Raw genomic sequence first — 20,891 nt, 5'->3', positions numbered from 1 at the left:
ACTGCAATGTTATATAGAGTCTGCTAACATCTTTCTGTAAGAAAATGTCCTCTTGGCAATCCAATTGGCCATCAGCTGGAGCACTTCTCCATCTCTGGGGCTCCCAGCGATACTTCCCTGGGCTTGGGTCCTTGGTGGGATTGTGCCTTTGCAATGAGGAAGAGGAATGAAGGCATGATGTGAGAAGAAGGAACGGAGATAAGGGAAGTAGGGCTGACATGAATCAAAAACTTTGTGTACCTGTGACTTGGATTCTCACAATCACCTGGAGAAGTGGCTCTTATTTTACCACGTTTAAAAAGAAAGTAATTGGAGCATGGGTGGCTCAGTCAGTTAAGCCTCTGACTCTTGATCTTGGCTCAGGTCTTGAGCCAAGACTCACCAGGGTCGTGAGGTCAAGTCCACTGTTGGGCTCCACACTGGGTCTGGAGGCTGCTTAAAAAAGTAAGTAAGTAAGTAAGTAAATAAATAAATAAATAAAAATGAAGAAACTGAGGCATGGGTGTAAAATATTGGCCAATTGTAGAGCTACATACCAAAATAATGATAAATTATAATGAAAGTATTAAAGTTCGTGGTGTGAGGAAGCCTGCTCAAAGCAGCTGATTGTGCACATCGTTTCCCAACTCTGTGTTCGGTGACATCATCTTGGTAGCTTGAAATCAGCCATAGTGGGAGTATTTACACCACGGAAATGCACAAATGTTACAGATTCTTTTGTCCCATAGAACCAGCTGCTAAACATTTACCAGCACACTACTGGTTGGTTCAAATGTGAGGCAAAATGTTAACTAAATCAAACTGCTCCTTGAAGAAACGGTGGCAACTCAGTTGGTGGAGAGGGGCAGTGGGGGCGGTGCGGAATTCCAGCAGCCTAAATGAGGCAATGAGATCTAAGTCCCTCAGTGCAACTGCAAGGTGTGTAATTTCCTCTTTTACCTCTGTTTCCTGCCTACTTTCTGCACATGCAGGTCAAGTTGGGTTGTGAGATTTGTAACTTCCTTAGGGTGACATTGAGGAAGTGGACTGTTTGGGGAAGAGGCGGGTGCATCTTCTCTTTGGAGGAGGTAAGGGGGTCGCTTGCTTGGAGATTGAGAGCTGCAGTCTCCATTGGGAAGATCTAAGTGCCATCTTTGTCCTAGGAAGAGACTGGGAATAAGACATTAACAAATTCTTCTTCCCATTTGGGATCTAGACCGACAACGTTTTTATATCCATTTCTCTTACAAAAAAAAAGAAACTCCAGTCTCTCTTCTGCTGGATTCCGGCCCTTGAGAGTTCTGTGGTTTTCTAGAGGGTGGAGAGGTAGATGAGAATTTGTTCAGAGCCCTCTGTGCTCACCAGCCTGTCTGATTGCTCTGGTCTAAGCTGAGGAGCTCAGGGCAGAGAGAAAGGGTTTCAAGACTTGTCTGTTCAGCAGCTCTGCGGGGAGAGCAGGCTGGGTCGAGCTAGGAGGAAGCTGTGGGTTTCCATTACTAATAGTTTTCAGACCTTTTGCTTAAGACTTTACTCTGCTTTTCAAAGACTTTACTGTACTGTTTCTAGTGCAAGTTACTCAAGAGGCTCTTCTTGTATCACTGTCAACACCAGCAACTTGACTCAGAGCCTCCCTTGTTTTCTCTGAGAGTGTGCTTGCCCGTTCTTTGTTGCTGCTTCTTCTTTTTCTTCTTCTTCTTCTTCTTCTTTTTTTTTTAAGATTTTATTTATTTGAGAGAGGGAGAGAGGGAGAGAGAACGAGCGGGTGGGGGGAGGGGCAGAAGAAGAGGGAGAAGCGGATTCCCTTGCTGAGCAGGGAACCCGACGTGGGACTTGATCCCAGGACCCTGGGATCAGGACCTGAGCTGAAGGCAGACATTTAATCAACTGGAGCCACCCAGCCGTCCCTCTTTGTTGTTTCTAAATGGGGAATTAGAATATGCTTTCAAACACGAAGATGACCAATTTTGGAAGGGTATACAAGCAACCGACACAATGGACCCTTTTGGGACCATTAAACTAAGGATCTGATATGTTTTATATATTTATACATTTCTGAACTTTTCAATTTCTTTTTTCCCTTTTTTTTATTTCCTTGGTTCTTTAGTCATGTCAAATACTGCAGTAAGTGTCTGTGGAAGCCACCATCCTGAACAAAAGCTAAGATCTTTCTAATGATTTCCATTTAACCGTATGGTTTCCTCAGTCCCATGTCATCCCCTGGCCACCTCTCCTGTCACGATCACCTTCCGCCTGAATTCATCATTCCCTGCTTTCTTTCTTACAGCAAATGGATTCCTAAGGATTGAATTTTTTTTATTGTGGTTGTCTTAAATTTTATGAAAAGGGAGGAATGTTTACGTAAAATTTCGGCACGTATGCTTTCCAGTCACCATTTACTAAATTGTTGAGATTCAGCCAAATGTTTGGTTCATTCATTTTGCTTGTTGTCTATTTTGTACATTTTTAGTAACAACTAGTTTAAATCTTTAAAAACTTAATATAATTATCAAAAGGAATATCATGTGTATTAGCAGATTAAAAATAATTTGATATAATCTGTCAGTGGGAAGTAACAGGGTTGCAGCTTCTCTGAATGCACACTGCACAGTCCTTGCAGATCCTGGATTTTCAGTGTCTAGTCTTCATCCCTTAATCTACCCTTTTTTTCTCGTTCTGTTTTCCAATCAAGAAGTCAAGCTTAATGGGGGTATTATGTAAAATGTAACGTATCAGAAATAGCTTGAAGGGCAGTATAAAAACAGTGATTTGCATGACCTGTATAAAGTTTACATTTTAAAGATACCAAGCAATCTTTCAACTTTCCACTTGCTTACGCTTTGCAAAATACTATACATTCTTGCAGTAGGTAAGTGTTAGCATTTCCTCTCCTCTTAATCTACCTGAGACCCTTGCCAGAAAAGAAAAAACTTTTCCTCTAAACTCTTAGGTGTGTTCTGAGAGGTCTGTGAATTAAACTGAACACAGCCAGAGACAAGACAAAATGTAATCATGCGTTTGCATTAACATACATATAGGACTTCACAGAAAAATGTGACTCAAAGGGGTAGTTAAGATTTGGGGCTTATATATTGTCTTAAAGGGGAAGGGGAGGGGGAGAAGGTCACTTAAAGGAAAACAAGGGACTTTCAGGAGCGATGAATGAGCCCTCAGGCTCCCCTGAGGTACGGCAGCTTTGTGACAAAGTCTGTTTCGGTATGGTGTGCAGACTTCTCGCCTCCAGCTGTCCCAAGGAGTGGATTTAAGATAACTGATGTTTTGTGAATTCTTTGAGGAGGCTCTGCTTTTAGGCAGATAAGAGATTTCAAGAACTCAAATGCATTCTGCTCAAAATAATTTTTATGCCACAGCGGTGTATTCTGGACCTTTTCACCGCAACCTGTAGTCATAAATTATGTCCTAGATTGTTGGCAAAATTGTCACAAAAATTTCTAAATTATCTCAACTCTTTGCCATTTTTAACATGTGTATTTGGTAAGGTGTAGGGAAGCGCTCTTCATTTGTAATTCTAAATAGCATTTGACTAAGTCTTATGCAGATCAATGCTGAAGAAATTATTTGTGATATCTATGGCAACAGTGGGGGGAACTGTCTAGAAAGACTTCCTAGGGCCTCAAGTCTTTCTCCAGAACCTGTCGCCTTTGCCCAGGGAACAGCCTGAGGCCTCCACACCAGAAGGAGCAGCCCCTCCCCAAGGAGGCACATCTGTGACCCTGAGACTCTGGTAAAATGCTCAGAGGGGAAACTTGGCTTCTTCCCTTGGAGGAGGCATTGGGGGATGGCCAGAGATAAGAAGTTTCTAGGAAGAAAAGAATGTAAGGGGAACAGTGAGAGGATAAAAGTCTTCAGATAAGAGGCAAACAAGAAAAGCATTTTCTGCCAACATTGTGAGAAGTGAAAGAAGTAAAAGCAGGCTCACTTTAGGGCAGAACTAAAAACAGCTGGGCAAAAAGAGACTTCATTTCTGAGGTGGGTGTTTTCGCAACAATGAGGGAAAACCCAGGGGTCGTCCAAATGTTGGTCCGGGATTGCCTAGAACAAGGTCTGCTGTAGGTGACCAAGCAAGACACCCGGGGCCCTGTGGGAGGATTTCAGAGCTACCGGGGAAGCTCCCTGACACCACCCCCCACGCCTCCGTTGTTCTCTGACCGGCACAAAGGCCTGGGGCTGCAGGGGAGAGTGGGGCAGAACCCCAGCCTGCCCACAGGGCTGCTTTCTGCAGCAAGAGGGAGGGAATCTTTGCAGTGGGAGGTTGTGTGTGCTCACTGGAGGTATCTTTCTCTAGAAGCTCCCCAATTCTTGAAAGTCCATAAGGGAAGGGGTCATCCCACCCTGTAAGGTGAATTTTTGCAGATCAGAAAGCAGCCCCTCTGCAGGCAGGCTGGTGTGGCAGACACACTGTGAAGATAATGGCACAGCAGGCGAAGGTTGGGACTTGGTGGCCCGGAGTGTTCCTCAGGGGGGCACCTTTCTGCAAGGCTTCCAGACTCACTGCTGTAGTCTGGGGGGGGGGGTTTGATCCCCACTTAGGAGAGAGGTTCAAGCTGAGGCTGCCAATCATTTTCACCTCTGTGCGAACCGGCTTCTGGATCCGTCCTGTGCCCAGGCTTTGGGCGAGGGCCAGGGCAGCACCAGGAGACGAGGTCCCTGCAGGGGAGCTTGGATGGGCCGCAGTTTTGCCCAGGGCCTGTCTGAGCCTGGAGCCGGGAAACAAGGAGCAGCTAGGAAGCGGCTGCCTCCAGGCTGCAAGGCCGGCCCTGCTTGGATGCTCATGGGTTGGCTTCCACCTGGAAGATGAGGAGGAGGTCTAACTGAGGCTGACCGTGGATCACCGCTGAGACCAGACCAGACCAAGGCCTGGGAAGGAGCCGGCCACGGGCAGGTGGGCCCAGCACCTCCCAAGCCAGTCTGAACTTCTTGTTCTCTGTGTTTATTGCCCTTTTGCTCTCTCTAATGTTCAGTCAAGCTTTGCCAAAGCCCCCCCCCCCACCTGGTTTCAGCTTACCAGAGCAATAAGGAACGGGAGCACTGGGTCTCAGGAAGGCGAGGGAAGAGAGGACAAATCAGGGCTTGTTGGTCCTACCAGCCTTTTGTGCCTAGATGCTTCTCTGGCATTATTTCTGTCAGGAAAGACATCGTTCCAGTTCACTCCTCATACCAGGGAATGCCTCTCCGGGGACTCCAGGGTGCTGGGCTACCTAGAACCTCTGACCCAGGATAAACACTGAGCAGTGATATCCCTCAAAGTTGCTGGGGAAAAAAAACATTATTTTTTTAAACAAGCAGATACATTGTAGAGGACAAAATTCATATGAATTTTAGATATTCCACACAGATTTTAAAAATAAATTTCTTTTTTTTTTTTAGTAAAGATTTTTATTCATTTATTTGAGAGAGAGACAGAGAGAGAGAGTGAATGAGCAGCAGGGAGGATCGGAGGGCGGGGCAGAGGGAGAGAGGCTGTGCAGGGAGCCGGATGCGATGAGGGACTCAGTCCCAGGACCCTGAGATCATGATCTGAGTCAAAGTCAGCTGCTTAACCAACTGAGCCACGCAGACACCCCTAAAAACAAATTTCTAAAAAACACATTAAAAATTAAAAAAAAAGTTAAATACTTTCTTAGCCTCTGGAAAGCAGCCCCTAGGACTGCTCCCAGGCTTTCCCATAATAATAAGTCATTTACTCTCTTCTGCTTTTGGGGGTATTTCAGCAGAAAAGTTTGGGAAATAGGCTTTAAGTAGAACCAAATAAGAGGACGAGGCAGTGAGAATCACGGAGAAAGAAGTTCTCAGACTCCGGTGGGTTGGCCAGAAAGGGCCTGGATTGTTGGCAACAGCTGGCTGAGAACACTGACAAGAGTGAGTTTGGAATTGAAACGAGTCATTGCAATGCTGGTGTACGTTTAGGAACTTCACGTGAGGCCTGGAGCTCTTAGAGTGAGAAAGGGCCTTATGTTCCATTGGGTCCAGCCTCCTCTTCTCTCTGGGGAAGCCCCATAGCCCAGAGAAGTGAAGTCATTTGCCTGAGGTCACACAGTTCTTGGCAAATTGAAACCAGAAACAAGGTGGCTGCTTCCTGATGCCCTAATTGTGATAATAGGAAGCAAAGCTCTGCCTCTTATTTTACTATCTCTAGGTTTGAAGATAAATGTATTCTTAGTTCTTTTACTCCCAGTTTAACATAAACCCTCCAGGGCTTAAAGGTTCCTTGGAGCTGTGATTGCGGGCATTCCAAGAGTGCAGACTTGAGATCCTCACTCCCGGCTCCTTCTGCCAGTCCTTTGACGTGCGGGCGTTCATTGCGTGCGGGGTCCAGGCCAGACACTGTGCTGGTGTAGGCAATATGGAGGTGAATTGTTTCCTGCCCTCAAGAAGTGTGCAGATTGGACTGGGTGATAGTCCAGCCTAATGGAGTTGGTGGTGACCCATCACAGCCCATCGTGACGAGTGCGGGACAGCCGTGCACGGGGTTCCAGGGAAGCACAAAAGGAGGTTGTCTAGCCCAGACAGGGATGGGGTCAGGGAAATTCTTGCCGAGGTGTCAATGTATAAACTAGCCGGGTATGGCTGGTAGGCCAGAGTTCTTGAACTATTTGGAGACACTTGGCAGTGTGTCGTCCTTGCATGTGTCATGTCACCCAAGTGTTAGATTTGTCGGCCTCTTGCGGGCCACACAAGGGAGACAGCTTAAAACCATCAGATGTTATGCCATCATACGGGCCGCAGGTCGTTCGCTACAATTTATTTCTTCTCACGTCACTCTCCCCAGGTTCGTGCTGCTCCAACCGCACAGCCTCTTCACTGTGACCCAGACACGCTGAGCACACTCTCATCTCAGGGCCCCTGGACTTGTTCCTCCCTCTGGTCCCTTGCCCAGGTCTCTCCATGTGCTCCTCGCTGTATTCAGGGCTCTGCTCCCATGTCCTTGCAATAGGGACGGCTCGACTTTCCTGACCACATCACGAGAAATGGTACAGCAACCCGTGGTGGGTTGAATAGTGGCCTCTTGAAAGGATGTGCCTTCGTTCCAATCCCCAGAGCCTGTGAATGGGACCTTATTTGGAAAATGGGTCCTTGCAGATGTAATGAAATGAAGGATTTTGAAATGAGGCTATCATCCTGGATTATTTGAGTGGGCCCCAAATCGAATGACAAGTGTCCTTATGAGAGAAAGAGGGCAAGTCCGGACGGACAGGAGAGGAGGTCACGTGCAGACGTAGGCAGATGTTGACATGATGCAGCCACACGGAATGCTGGCAGCCACCAGGAGCTGAAGAGCAAGCAAGGGAATGTCCCCGACCATTGCTGGAGGAAGGGAGGCCCTCTGATCATGTCGAGTTTGGACTCTTGCCTCCAGACTGAGAGAATAAGTTTCTGTTATTTTAAGCCCTCAAGTTTGTGATAACTTGTTACGGCAGCCACGGAAAACAATGTACGACACCACCCCTGCCACTCTCTGTCCCCTTATACTCGCTCCTTGTTATCGGTACCTGACATATTCTTCCCTCCTTCCTTCCTTCCCTCCCTTCCCTTCCCTTCCCTTCCCTTCCCTTCCCTTCCCTTCCCTTCCCTTCCCTTCCCTTCCCTTCCCTTCCCTTCCCTTCCCTTCCCTTCCCTCCCTCCCTCCCTCCCTCCCTCCCTCCCTCCCTCCTTCTCTCTCTTTCTTCTTTCTTTCTCTTTCTTTCTTCTTTCTTTCTTTCTTTCTTTCTTTCTTTCTTTCTTTCTTTCTTTCTTTCTCTTTCTCTCTTTCCTCTTTCTCTCTCTCTCTCTTTCTTTCTCTCTCTTTCTCTCTCCCGTAGGGCTTGGTGCCTGGTGAGCGGTGCTCAGTCTGGTTCTCCTTTCTCTCCCATTCGTGGTGCTGAAACTCGTGGTCAAGACAGGAAGGCTTTCCTGGGTGTGGTCATTTCCTCTTGCACCAACCGCAGAGGCTCCTGAACCCTTGACATCCTTCTAGGGCTAGACCTTGTCATTCTCTTTTAAAGGTAGGATTTGCTGAATTGAACATGGCAAACCTGATGATTCTCTATTGTGAGATGATGGGCTCCATGCACCTTGAATTTCCACCTCTGGACACGAACTCTTGCAATCACTTCATCTTATTGGGCTTTGTGCGGTGAAGAGAAAAGTAGAGGCCATTTTTACACCTGCACCGTTGTGATGGTTACTGGCATCCATCAGTGTTAGAGAGAAGGAACAGCCTCTTCCAGTGCGCCTTGTAGGGAGAGCCCTTTAATTGTGCATGTGTATTTGGTAGATCCCAAGATTGATTAAAGAAGATTACACACACAGACACACACACATGCACGTGTGCACGGTTCTAGTTCTCTTTCTCAGAAATACTGGTTAAACACCTGAAATATTAGAAATATTAGCAGTTACTACTTCTGGGCTCCTGGATTGTTGGATAAAGCATGGTTTTAATCTTTTTCTTGATACTTTTCTTCATTTTCCAAAAATGTAAATTGAAGATGTTTCTAATTCATTTTTCCATCAGATAAAACCGCAGGCTTTGCCTTTGAGATTTCACTTCTAGAACTGGTTCAGAATATAAATGCTAAGGTTAGCTTCAGTGCCAGTGACTGGGGATTTTCTCTAGTCTCTGGCTGATCACGTAGAAGCTGTGTTTCTTATTTCTTTTCTTTTCTGAAGCCATCCGTCAGACACAGACTTCCACAGCAAAGAGGAATAACAGCAACTATTGTCTGTCAAGAAGCTTCGCCATGATTTCCTCGATCCGCTCCTCATCTTTGCAATTTCATTGGTTCCCTTGATGAGAACTTTTCCTGAGGTCTTATGCAGACTTACTGTAAAGCAGTGATTTCATCACACTTAAGCTTCTGGTTAAAAATAGACTATCTCATAGAATTCCCAAGGAAAATCAGTTCTGTCAAATCTCATTGTTAATTCATGAAGGGCATTTGGCTGTGCAAATAGAAGAGTGTGGAATCCAATGGATGTTTCCAAAGTTACCGTTTCTTACAGGAGTTTAATACATCATCTTTGTCAACTGTGTGGGCCTGAACCAGTTAAACTTCATCCAACGGAGATAAATTTGGTTTTGCATGAATTAGGGCAGCATTTGCAAAAAGCTCTCGGCAGAATATTCCATTCATATTCACTTCCAGCATCTTGTGCTTTTCTTTAAAGTTGGGAAGAGAAGGGTTTCCACTACTCACTGTGGGCAAATGTGTTCTGTGCTGTAGAGTGGAGGGAGCATACGTTGTTATTATGATAATATTAATAATACTTTTCATGTACTACATTTTGGTTGACATTTCATCCTAATTGAGAAAAATCTAAAATTAATCTTTATAAGAAACAAGACCAGAGTGGCTAATCAGGTTTGGAACTGGGACTAATTGTACCATAATCAGACTGATGGGCTGTTAAATATCTGATGTGAAAACCATATCATGAAAGGATAAGAAAGAATCTGTGCCAAAGTCCCCTTGAATTTTCCCCTTGTCTTTTATTTCGCAGTTTGTTCAAAAGGCTTATTACCTCAGCCTCAAAGCACAGATCCAAGGTCTCTACCATCTGGTAACTTTTATTTTTTAATCAACTCAACTTTCCTGAGAGAGTTGCAATAAATAGATAAGTTTAAGTAAGTAAGTAAGCAAGTAAGTAAATATCATCTCTTTGTCCAGGATAAGATGCTACAGTGATGCTGGTTCGGGCAACTGAAGCTGTTGCTGATTCTGATGTTTTTAAATTAATTTTCAAGTCTGCTTACGGTTCATTTGTTGCTCATATGGGGTGTGGCAGATTGAGACAAGCAGACCTGGGACTAGGAACTTGGTAGAATGGGACAGGTCTAAGTAGCAACTATTCGGTCTTTCCCCAAGGTTAAGTCCCTCCCCTCATCCCTAGGGTTGGGTAGGCTGTCTGGTCGGGCTGTTGGTACTCAGGATCCTGCAGACTCGTCCGAGTTCCAAGGGGGTGATGTGGGGCATAAAACATGAGCTCGACTTTTGCTTTTCTCCTGTAAGCAGCAGAAGTCAGAGGTAGGTCTGTTATGGAAGGACTCCATGAATCTAGATCAGAGACCATCTAAAAATCCACAGGCCACCTAAACCCACGTAGAAGGATGGTCAGTCATCAAGCTGATGGCCCTGATGACATCAACAGCCACAGGCTCACTGCTCTAGGGTCTTTGTTTCAGAGCTGATGGTTGAAGTAGAAGTGTGATGACCTCAGATTCAAGTTTCAAAATGGCACTGAGGGTTTGAGTATCAAGTTCCAGAGCTATCTAAAATAGCCAGTCTCGGGATTTGAAGATGAGATTTGAGGCTGAAGCTGGTGGAACCAGTAGAAAGAAATCTGAGACGGACTTGGGCAGGCAGCAGGGTTGTCAAGGCAGCAGAAAACGCTGGAAAGTCTACCTCAGAGAATTCTTTGTATGTTTGTATGTGCAAAATGTATGCCCTCAAAATGTCCAAAGAGGATGTCCCTCTTATTTGGGGGGAGGGGAGAAAGGCACTGGTTATTTCTATAGGACTTAAAGCACATAAATCCCTCTCCCCTCTACCACCCCCATCCTCCCAGGAAGTGAAAAATTTCATGAACAACACACTTTAACCCAGAGTTTTGAAAAGAGTTTTAATGAACTGAAAAGCAAAACAAAACAACAACCCAATACCCATTAGCCAAGCAGCAGCGGGCTCCTGAGAATACTGCTCAGTCTCCCGGTCACTGGAGTCAGATTTGTCTGGTTCTCTTCACCCTGAGTCCCTCTCAGTGCTCTGGGCAAGGGCCCTTGGAGAAACCTCATGATTTCTCTTTCTTAGCCAGAGATCTGCTGCGCCTTGAGCTGCTTGGGCCCCTGGCCGGGGCAGCCCTCCTGTTCGTCCAGCTCTCCTCCCAGCCCCGCGGCTTCTCACTAGCCCGGAGCCAGCTCCCAGGGCCCACCTGGCAGGTCGGGGTGCTCAGGACCTGCCTCATTCTACAAGGTATGGTTTTCTGCCTTCAAAGTGCTTCACGTTGCAGAGTCTGGTCTAAGACAGAAGTGGAGAATCCCAGCAAGGGCACGATGTCTCCAGCTCTGACCTCGCTGACCTGGTTGGCTCTCTCACCCCCGGAAGGCCCGCCTTCCACACTTGCCCTTCCGGCCTCCCACTCCCACTTCAGCCCCAAGGGCGGGTGGGCAAAGGAGCTCCATTCATGAGTCATCTCTGTGGAAGAGGAGAGAAGAGCTGGTGCACAGGGGGTGTCTTCAGACACCAGAAGCTTAGCGAACCGGCCAAACCCTCCTCACCAATGTGGCGTCCCTCAACCTGTTGGCTTCATGGAGGCACATGACTCAATGAGCTCTTTAACAATGTTTTTTGAAACATTAAAGGGAATAAATATCTATTATAAAAGCAAGACACCTGAAGTAAAGTAAAGTAAAGTAAAAAATGAAAGTTTCCGTTCACTGTTGTCTCCCCTCACCCCAACTCCTCCCCTGAGGGAAACACTGTTGGCCTTTGAAATGAATTCTTCCAGGCCTTTTTTTCTGTGCAATATGAGTGAATAGCAATCAAGCCTCTGAGTGCTGAATTGTTATGTCCACAAACATGGAAACCGGAAGCTTCTTGGGCACCCAGAATATGCCATCAGGCTATTAAGACCAAGGCCTGTAGGCGTACCTTGATTCTTTCCATTTTGTTTTCTTTTACTTGTCTATCCTATCTAAGAATGTAAAGTCCTACTAAGGTTGTATACCAATGATACCTCAATTAAAAAAAAAAGTAAAGTCTTAGAGACTATGTCTAAGGAGAATCTTCGCTTGCTCTGAAGCTCACAACATCAGAATTCATAGTATTTAACGCTGTCCACCCCTCCTCTTCAATCCCATCTGTGTCTGTGCAGCCCACTGTGGAAATAAGCTCTTAGCGAGGCTCATGGAAGAAAGGCTCCAGGCTTCTGATTTCAGCCTGCCTTGTGTGTTAAATGTGTATTTCTGGACATCTAGAAAACAATCCTAAGTATTTAAAAAAAAAAAATGCAGCGATCTTTCTCACACTCTAAATCTCCAAAACTTCTTGTGAAATGATTGCTTTGAGAACTTCCTGATTTGGTTGCTTCAGGATGGAAACAACTGTAACCTGAATTTTCTACATTCTGAAACCTTTGCTGGGTCATGCAGCTTGCATCGAACGTCTCCCAGGAGTGACCTCTTTTCCTTGCTAAGACGGACCTAGCATTTCCTTTTTCCCAAGGATCAAATGATCTCTGGGGACCACGCATGCTTGAGTCTCTCGGGTCTAGCTTTTTGGCTAAAAAGAGAAGATTGGTAAGGTTGGAGTGGTCAGCCTAATTTATTGTTTCTTTCCCACCAGGAAGGTGGAAGACTGCTCATTTCATGAGAAATTTTTGAAAAGGCTTTTGAATAATAACAACAAAAAGGAGAAACTTCATCCTTGAATTGTGATCTGTGGCCTCCAGGGCAAAGTGAAGTCAAGGAATCCTTGGGCATGCATGTGGGCTCAGGGGAATCGCACAGGAAAAAACCTTGGGGGTGGGGGGAATGCCTGGCTGGCTCACTTGGTGGAGCAAGTGACTCTTGGTCTCAAGGTTGTGAGTTCAAGTCCCATGTTGGGTGTAGAGGTTGCTAAAAAAGAAAAAGGAAAAAAAAAAAAGAAAAGAAAAGAAGAAAAAACCCTTGCAAAGGGGCTCCAAGGGAGTTCTGCAATCTTAAGTGCTACTGTTGAAGGAAACTTAGGTTTTTCTAGCATAATTTCCATATTTTATAAATGAGAAAGGGGAAGGCACAGAGGAGGGGAGAAGGCTTCCAACCACCCCATAGCTGGAAAAAGAGGCCAGGTCTCTAGCTCTCCACCCAGGGCACCTTTGAGTATATCTGGCAGCCCCTCTGCTTACAACCCCCCTAGATTCTAAGTTTTTGTTTCAAAATTGTTAATAAGGTTGTATATATTGCTATTTCTGCATCATTCACTGTGCTCATTTTTGAAATGATGTTTTCGTAAAGAGTTTTATTTCAAGCTGCCCTAGAGCGCCTGGAGCCCCTGAGCATGGTGGTGAGCAGTCCCACCCCGTAAGGAAGGCACTGGGTGCCCAGGGGCACTCCTTTTTCAGAAGAAAGAGTGCTAAACATGAACGTCCCCTGCTCAGGAGGGCGGCTTCCTGTCCAGAGCCATGCCCCCTGCTGTAGCAGGTGCTGCTTCTCGAGTTCTAGGCCCCATGTTGATGCTGTTTGGGAATATAGCAGCTCCTTTCAAAACTTGCTTCAAGTCAGTACGGAGAGAGGGCTTATTCAATAAATGGTCTCTGGTTGAATAACTAACCATTCTGTTAAAAAGAAATGCGTTGCTGCTTTCTTAGGCCTTATACCAAAATACATTCCAGATGGATCACAAAGTTGGGTGTGAGAAAGTGAAATGGTAAGAGTGTTGGAAATAAACATGAAAGAATTTTTTTTTTAAACACGAAAGAATTTTAAAATTTAATAATCTCACACTGGGGCCAGAATTTCTGAGGCTGAGACACAAAACCTGGAAGCCATAAAAGAAAAGGCTAGTAAGTTTGACTACGTAAATAGTTTAAATTTCTGCAGAGCAGAGAATTACCATAAAGAAATTCAAAATACAAATAAGACTTAGAAAAATATTGGAGACATATATATCAGAGGTGAAGGGCTGATTTACTGAATGTCTTCTTAAAAAGCTTCACAACTCAGTAAGAAAAGGATCTGCAACTCGATAGAAAAAATGAGCGAAGGACAGCTAGCAGCAGACGGAAGAAATCCAAATGATTTATAAACAAAGAAAAATGGCCGAGCCCAGGAATAATTAAATGAATGCTATCTAAAACAACAGCAAGATAATATTTTTTACCTATTAGATTGTCACAGATCAGAAATTTTTTGTAATAAACAACATACGGGAGGCCGCAGGGAAAGAGGCGCTCAGAGACAGTTGGGAGACATGTCAGCTGGTGCAGCTTTTTGGAGTGAAAATTGACACTATCGATGAAAATCTAAAATTCAAATACATTTTGACCTAGCAATTTCTTTGTAAGACGTTATGCTAACAGATGTATATAAAAGGATGTTCATTACAGCCCTGTTTGTGACACAAAATCACCTAAATCCTTGTCAATAGCAGGTTGGCTAAGTAAATGTTGCCGTGTGAGGTATAGAGACTGCCCCACAGGCGAGAGGACGCTGGCATCGCACAGTCATTGCAACATTGCAAGTTGCAGAAGATGGAAGGGACAAGCCAGGTGTCCTTCAACGAGGGCCGGGTTGAGAAGATTGTGGTATGGGCCTGCGCGGATGGGACGCCCTCGCCAGACAGGTGAGCGCAGGTATACAGCGCCCTGCTGTCCGTGTGGTGATCACAGGGACACGTGCATGTTTGTATGTGCTTTGACCAACTGGGGAAGAGATCCCAGGAAGGGGATGACGTGCCTGCCTCTAGGGAGAGGACCATGGGGACCAGGGAACAGGGTAGAAAGGGGAGACCGGCTTTTCATCGTCTGCTTGTTTGTACCTGGGACCCGGATGTTATGCTCTTAAAAGTTATTGCTGATGCCCATGAGTTTTCGTGTATTTAGGTTCCCTTCGTTGATGTTTACCATATTAAAAACTGAAGCTGAGAAATTTTTGAAAACATGAGAAAATAAACACATTCCATCATCAGAGCACGGAGGACATCAGAGAATCATGTAAAAACTCTGAAAAACTCCTCTGTACAACAGCTGAGAGATTAAGAGTGAAAAGAATAAATAACATTTTAGTATTCTTATAAAAGTAGCTCTGACTTCATGAAGCCCACCCCCAGGGGTCCCTGGGCCACACTTTGAGAACCACTGTTATGAAGAATGGAACAGACACGGATAGATGGTGCAAACACCAAGCACACACAGCAGGGCTCTCGACACCAGGACCAGGCTGGTGTCCCCGTGAAATGCTGCAGCCTGGTGTCACCCCTCACTCTTGGCTGGTGACAAAGAACGGTGGGCACTCTCGGCCCCCTCACCTGCCTCCTCCTTTGGCTACAGGGCTTGTGTGTAACCATGCACCGTGGCTTTGGAATGTGGCTTCTCCCAGGTGCATTATTTCCTGGCGTTAGAGGCAGGCATGTGACCACCTGGCCTGGGAGCCCAGCGCCCGCCTTCTCCTCAAGACCTTGCTGACAAAATCTGTGGGGGTTGGCTCTAGAGCAGAGGCCATTTGGAGATGGGATTTGGGGCCGAAGACTTTTGAGAGATTCTGCTCCATAGCCTAGACAGTGGCCGAGCCCAGGAAAAGCATCCTGCACGGTTGATAAAGGGCTCAGCCACTGCCTGTCACAGCATCTCTTAGGTAGCAGTGGGGTCAGTGGGAGCCCGGGCACGCTCCTGCTGCTGCTCGCTTCTTCCCTGGCTTCAGCATTGCAGTTCGGCCTCAAGTCCGCAGCCGTAGAGTAGGGAAGGAGGCGGCACCCCTAATGCTCTGGACCAAGCCTTGGAGGAATGAGACCCGAGAGCGGCGGGCTAGGAGTCTTTCTTACTCTCCGTGCTTTACAGACATTCACTGACTTGGACCTCGCAAGCACACGGAGAGGTGCCTGTTGTTCTCTGCGCTTTGCAGATAAGATCATCTTCAAGAGGCTGGTTCACGCCCATGGTCACACAACTAGCATGTTCTGCGGAGCCGCATTCTCTTCTGTCTGACTCAGTGTCCTCGGTCTTAACCCTTCAGAAATATGCCCAGAAGCCCTCACCTAGAAGGTTGTGTTTGAGTTTCACTTCCTTGCCCTACCCAATTTTGGAAAGAGCCATCCAGAAACACCTTATCTCTTGGGAGATATGACAGGTTAAAAAAATGTGATGGGGCAGGAGATGGGACATGTGTCTTTGAAATCCTGATGAGGTTTTATTTGCAGGTAATTCTGGAGAAAATGAATCAGACCCAGTCTCACCACTTCCATGATCACATCTGCGAAACTGAGAAATTTAGGGTCAGGTCAGGAACATGACTGAGAAAAAGTGAAATTGGCCTATCCTCAGGGTCCTTGGGACCATGTCTTGGTTGCTCTGTGACCTTAGTTCATTCGTAAGAAAGTTTGGACTAAGAGTTTCTTTTCTCCTTAAACAAAACAACAACAACAAAATCCCCCCCATTAATTCCAAACTCCATATTAAATTCCAAATTTAATACGAGTGGTGAGACTGGATCTGATTCATTTTGTCTAGAATTACCTGCAAAAATAATTAACATGAATTCAAGGTTGACTGTTGGGGTGCTGATTCTTTCTCTTGGCATAATTGTTTCCTGACAAACTTGTGCAGGGGTATGGCACAACACTTTATGTTTGGTTTTCACAGTACCTGCATAAAGAAGGTCTTTTTTTTTTTGCAAAAATATTCCAAGGCTTTATCAGTTTTCCCATGAGTTTCAGCTCCGTTCTTTGATATTTAAATGATCTCTTTTGAAGCCCCTATCCTGTCATCACCCTCCGATTTTTCTCTTTTTCTGTTGTTAGCTGGTGTAGTTTTCCCAGATTCTCATTTGTTAATATGGTTTCACGTGTCTGATTTGAGGAGCTTGCCAATAACACCTTCTCCTGCTTCACAGAAAGTTAGTATTTCCCAACATTTGCCATCTCTTTGCATTTTTTTGCACATATCCCTTACAAAACAGTCAGCAAAGAACGTAGCCTTCCTACCTTGGGGGAACTGGCTACTGTGAAAAGGAGAGGGATGGCTGAGGAGATATAAAATAGAAGAGTGGTCAGTTCTTTTAGTGAACATTTTTGTATTATGATGACTTTTGCTTTTCTTGTGTAACTTCTAATTGGAACTTGGGTAGTAAACGCTCCCATAACGGGCTCCATGATAGGTGTCACCGAGTGACACCTCCAGTTGATGGCTAGTACTGGTCTGAATCATGGCGTTGAGAGGGATCCTGAGATGCTATTCGGTCTTTCTAGGGAAGAGTAGTATGATTGATTAACGCTCTTTGATGAGGTATGGGAGGGACTGAGTGGCAGTCTGTGTGCTGACCCAGCCCATACCAAATACTCAGCAATTGCCAATTTTTCTTTCTTACGATGTGGCATTGTTGGGGAGAGATTAAAAAAAAAAAAAAGCGAAGAAAAATTACCATCATTACTCCGAAGTCATTCACCTCTGAGAAAAGACAGAAACTGGAGTTGGTTGAATATTAATTCTGGTAGTACCTGTTTTGGCAGCTGCTTGGCCAGCCAGATAGTAAAAAATAAGTCTAGTGGTTATTAACCCACACAGGGCACCTGGGGTCATGATCCCAGGGCCCTGGGATTGAACCCCCCCCCCCGAACTCCCTGCTCAGTGGGGAGACTGTTTCTCTCTCTCCCTCACCTTTCCCTTCCACTCGTGCTCTCTCTCTCTCAAATAAATAAATAAAATCTTTAAAAAAAAAAACCCACACACCATTCTTGTTGGGATGGTTTTTGTTTCTCTCTGCTATCTTGCAATCGTGGAAATGTAGATGTAAAACAAGAAATTAAGGGGCGCCTGGGTGGCGCAGTCGTTAAGCGTCTGCCTTCAGCTCAGGGTGTGATCCCAGCGTTCTGGGATCGAGCCCCATATCAGGCTTCTCTGCTGGGAGCTTGCTTCTTCCTCTCCCACTCCCCCTGCTTGTGTTCCCTCTCTCGCTGGCTGTCTCTCTGTCAAATAAATAAATAAAATCTTAAAAAAAAAAAACCAAGGAATTAAGATAAAACAGAAATGTTACCTCTTGTTATAACTCTGGCTCTGACGTCAGACACATTTGGGTTTGATTCCAGTTCCAACATTCATTGAATGGTATTAGGCGAGTTACTAAATCTGCCTAGACCTCAGTTTCCGCATCTGTGAAATGAGAGTAATGATAGTAGGCGCCACGCTGGATTGTTCTGAGGACGAGGCGTGTGCATGCAGCGATTTCTCGATTCCTGAAACAGGGCTAGCCAGCTTCTCTCCCAGGAAATGTGTGTGATGACTAGTTCAGGGTAATGCCTGCAAATGCTAAGAGTTTGAGGGCCACCTAAACCATATCTCAAAAATCTTGCCCCTGGGGTCACCCAGATGTCACTGAAGCCACAGAGCTAGCTTACAGAAACAAAAGAAGCCGGTAAGCCAGTGGGGTTACTGCTTGGGACCCTCAGCAATCTCCTTCCTGCTTCTCTCCAGGAATGTGGTTGCCGCTCAAGCAAGACTCCCATCTCCACTAATGATCTTAAAAGCTAATCGGAAGATACCAAGAAATACAGCATTCTCAGCATGCCTCACCCTCGCTGAACTCTTTTTTTTTTTTTTAAGATTTTATTTATTCGACAGAGAGAGAGACAGCCAGCGAGAGAGGGAACATAAGCAGGGGGAGTGGGAGAGGAAGAAGCAGGCTCCTAGGGGAGGAGCCCGATGTGGGGCTCGATCCCGTAACGCCGGGATCACGCCCTGAGCCGAAGGCAGATGCTTAACCGCTGTGCCACCCAGGCGCCCCTCTCGCTGAACTCTTAAATGCTTTTGTTCGAGAGAAAGTTGTTTTAGTTCAAATCCTTTCAGTCTTTCAGTTATAACCTTCTCTGTTTCACTCAAGCTAAGGGCATCCTTATTCTCTAGCTGGGGAGGGAGCCTGAAGGTCAGTTTCATTTGCACAGAAAGAAAGAAAGAGCGAGCAGGGAGATGAGAAATCCGCGCTGATATGAGAGAGGGAGAAAGTTCATTATTTTATGATCAGAGAGTCAACGGGTTGTTTGTTTTACCATCTCATTTCGAGATTTTTCTTGTTGACATGATGGGTTAGATTTTTCAGGGGTGAAAAATCAAATGATTCAGAAGCAAAGGAGAGAAGATTGAACAGGTGCCAATTAAAATATCAATAATGACTTTTGCAGTCACAGGGTAGTAAGATAAATTACGGGAACGCTGATTACTCTCCTAACATAAACTGTTGATGAGTACCCTCTGTAAATCTGCCTCCCTTGTCCTTCCAACTCCACGCGCAGGGGCGTCAGCTACAGGGCACAGAGGCCAGTGCTGTGAGGGAGAGCGTCCTTTCCGGGCATCGAGGTGCTGGTATCAGGTGCAACCATTTTCTGAGCTCTTGAGAGACAGACTTGGCATCTACCAGTCTGGGCTCTGCCACTTTCTAGCTGAAGGACGTGGGGCCATACAGCTCAAAGCTTTAGGCTCCTTGTCTGTCGCGCAGAGGTCACGGTGGTGCTGTTATTAGGCCAGGCTAAGCTCTGTTGCTGTGCTTCCACTCAGTAGTGAGTAATTAATTATAATTAACACTTGGCATTTTATAGTTTCGTACTTCCACTTTAGGAAATAAGGGACCTGCCCAGGGTCACGTGGTAATTAGAAGAGCCAGGATTTAAGCAGAATTTTGTTTTTTTTTTTTTTTAAAGATTTCATTTATTCAACAGAGATAGAGACAGCCAGCGAGAGAGGGAACACAAGCAGGGGGAGTGGGAGAGGAAGAAGCAGGGGGAGTGGGAGAGGAGCCTGATGTGGGGCTCGATCCCATAACGCTGGGATCACGCCCTGAGCCAAAGGCAGACGCCCAACCGCTCTGCCACCCAGGCGCCCCTTCCCAGCTTTTCTTTTTGCCTAACATGCTCTAAAGCTGTGCGTTTTAAACTGTACTGTGCACGGAAGCTTCCAGGAATCTTGTTCACATGTATAGTCTGGTTCAGTAGGTGTGGGTTGGGGTCTGAGACTCTCCAATCTCGTCAGGCTCCTGGGAGGTGCCTGTGCAGCTGACCACGCTGATTACAAATAAAATAGACCAGTTTTTCTGGCCAGAGCAAAAGGAAGCATCTTGAAGCCATATGGTTCTAAAAGAGATTTTAATAATAATAATAATAATAATAATAATAATAATAATAATAATAATAAAATAGTACGCTCTGCCAACCATGCACAACATAGTTTACTCAAATGGTCTCCTCTTTAAAAATACTCCCCCTCTCCACCCCTCCAGTATCCCAAGAATGCATTTGGAGTCCGCTGCCATGCCAAGATATTTTGCTGGACTCTCTTGCCCCGTGTTTTATTTCTACGTGTGCTAATACCAGCTTTTGCCTAGTACTTCAGATGTGGGCCTCTCAGGGGGCAGTGCCTCTAAATCAACCTCCACATTAACCATGGGCTGCTGACAGATGGCAAATGAGGGCCGACGTTCTCCGGTCTGCGCCTTACATCCCGTGAGCTCTGGCCTTGGCCACTGTCTGTGGTTGTGACGTTTGGCTCATGGCACCGTGATTTCCTGACCGTGGGCTCTTCTTAACACCAGTGATAAGCCTCGTCCAGCCCTTGACAGTCCCGGATCTCTATCTGGTAGCTTCTGCACGCCGATGGACTTTGGCTGACATCAGGCAGTCTGGAATTTTAACCTTGGTGTTTTTCATATTTTCATTTCCTTCCCGGCAGATCTAAGCAACTGCTGGCCTGCTTCTGTCCATCAGCCATGACCATTCCTTCGGGGGGTAAGTATGGAAAGTCCGGTTACTTCATAATTTCTTTCCCCGCACCCCCTCTCGGCCCACCCCAGCTGTGAACAGCTGAACGCGCCGCAAGGAGCTGGAAGGCCCTCAGAGGGAAACCTGCCCCTGGCCTCCTGCGTAATGGCGTCACAGCCTGGTATTGCTTTCTTACGGAGACTCCCAGCTGCCATCAAATGCCTTCCTGCCACGGTGCTGATGATACCCATTGTGCAGATTCGAGAAGCTGTGCGGGTCTCAGGAGTGTACCACACGGGGATGGAGAAGGAACTCCCCATTTGGTCTTTATGTCCCTCGCACAAAACTTCGTGCCATGGCAACACGTGACCCTGGAGACGGGTCTCTGAGGGGCCTTTCTGTAGGTCAGCAGCATTGCCGAGGGACCATTACAGGGACGAGATGATTAAAAAAGAGTTTCCCGTCCATCACTGAGACCTGTCA

General features: G+C 46.0%; 1 protein-coding gene across 28 annotated transcripts in view; it reads left to right on the top strand.

Annotated features, from left to right (window-relative positions):
* The first annotated feature begins 684 nt into the window (after positions 1-684).
* Positions 685-20,891, top strand: part of LOC123798510 (uncharacterized) — a 70,987-nt gene continuing 50,780 nt past the window's right edge. For 7 of the 28 annotated variants that reach the window (XR_015726054.1, XR_015726052.1, XR_015726058.1 and 4 more), the window contains exon 1: positions 7,672-20,435. The gene's annotated coding sequence lies outside the window, so the exon portion shown is untranslated. Of the gene's footprint in view, positions 1,068-7,669; positions 20,436-20,891 lie in introns of those variants that run through there. The other 21 variants (XR_015726066.1, XR_015726062.1, XR_015726061.1 and 18 more) reach the window with 16 other exon arrangements.

This window comes from Ursus americanus, chromosome 11 (genome assembly GCF_024610735.1).
Source record: "Ursus americanus isolate L20-20 chromosome 11, mUrsAme1.1.p, whole genome shotgun sequence".
In the NCBI taxonomy this organism is placed as follows: Eukaryota; Metazoa; Chordata; class Mammalia; order Carnivora; family Ursidae; genus Ursus; species Ursus americanus.
Note: the sequence above shows the minus strand (reverse complement) of the source record. Positions and strands in the feature narration are given on the sequence as shown.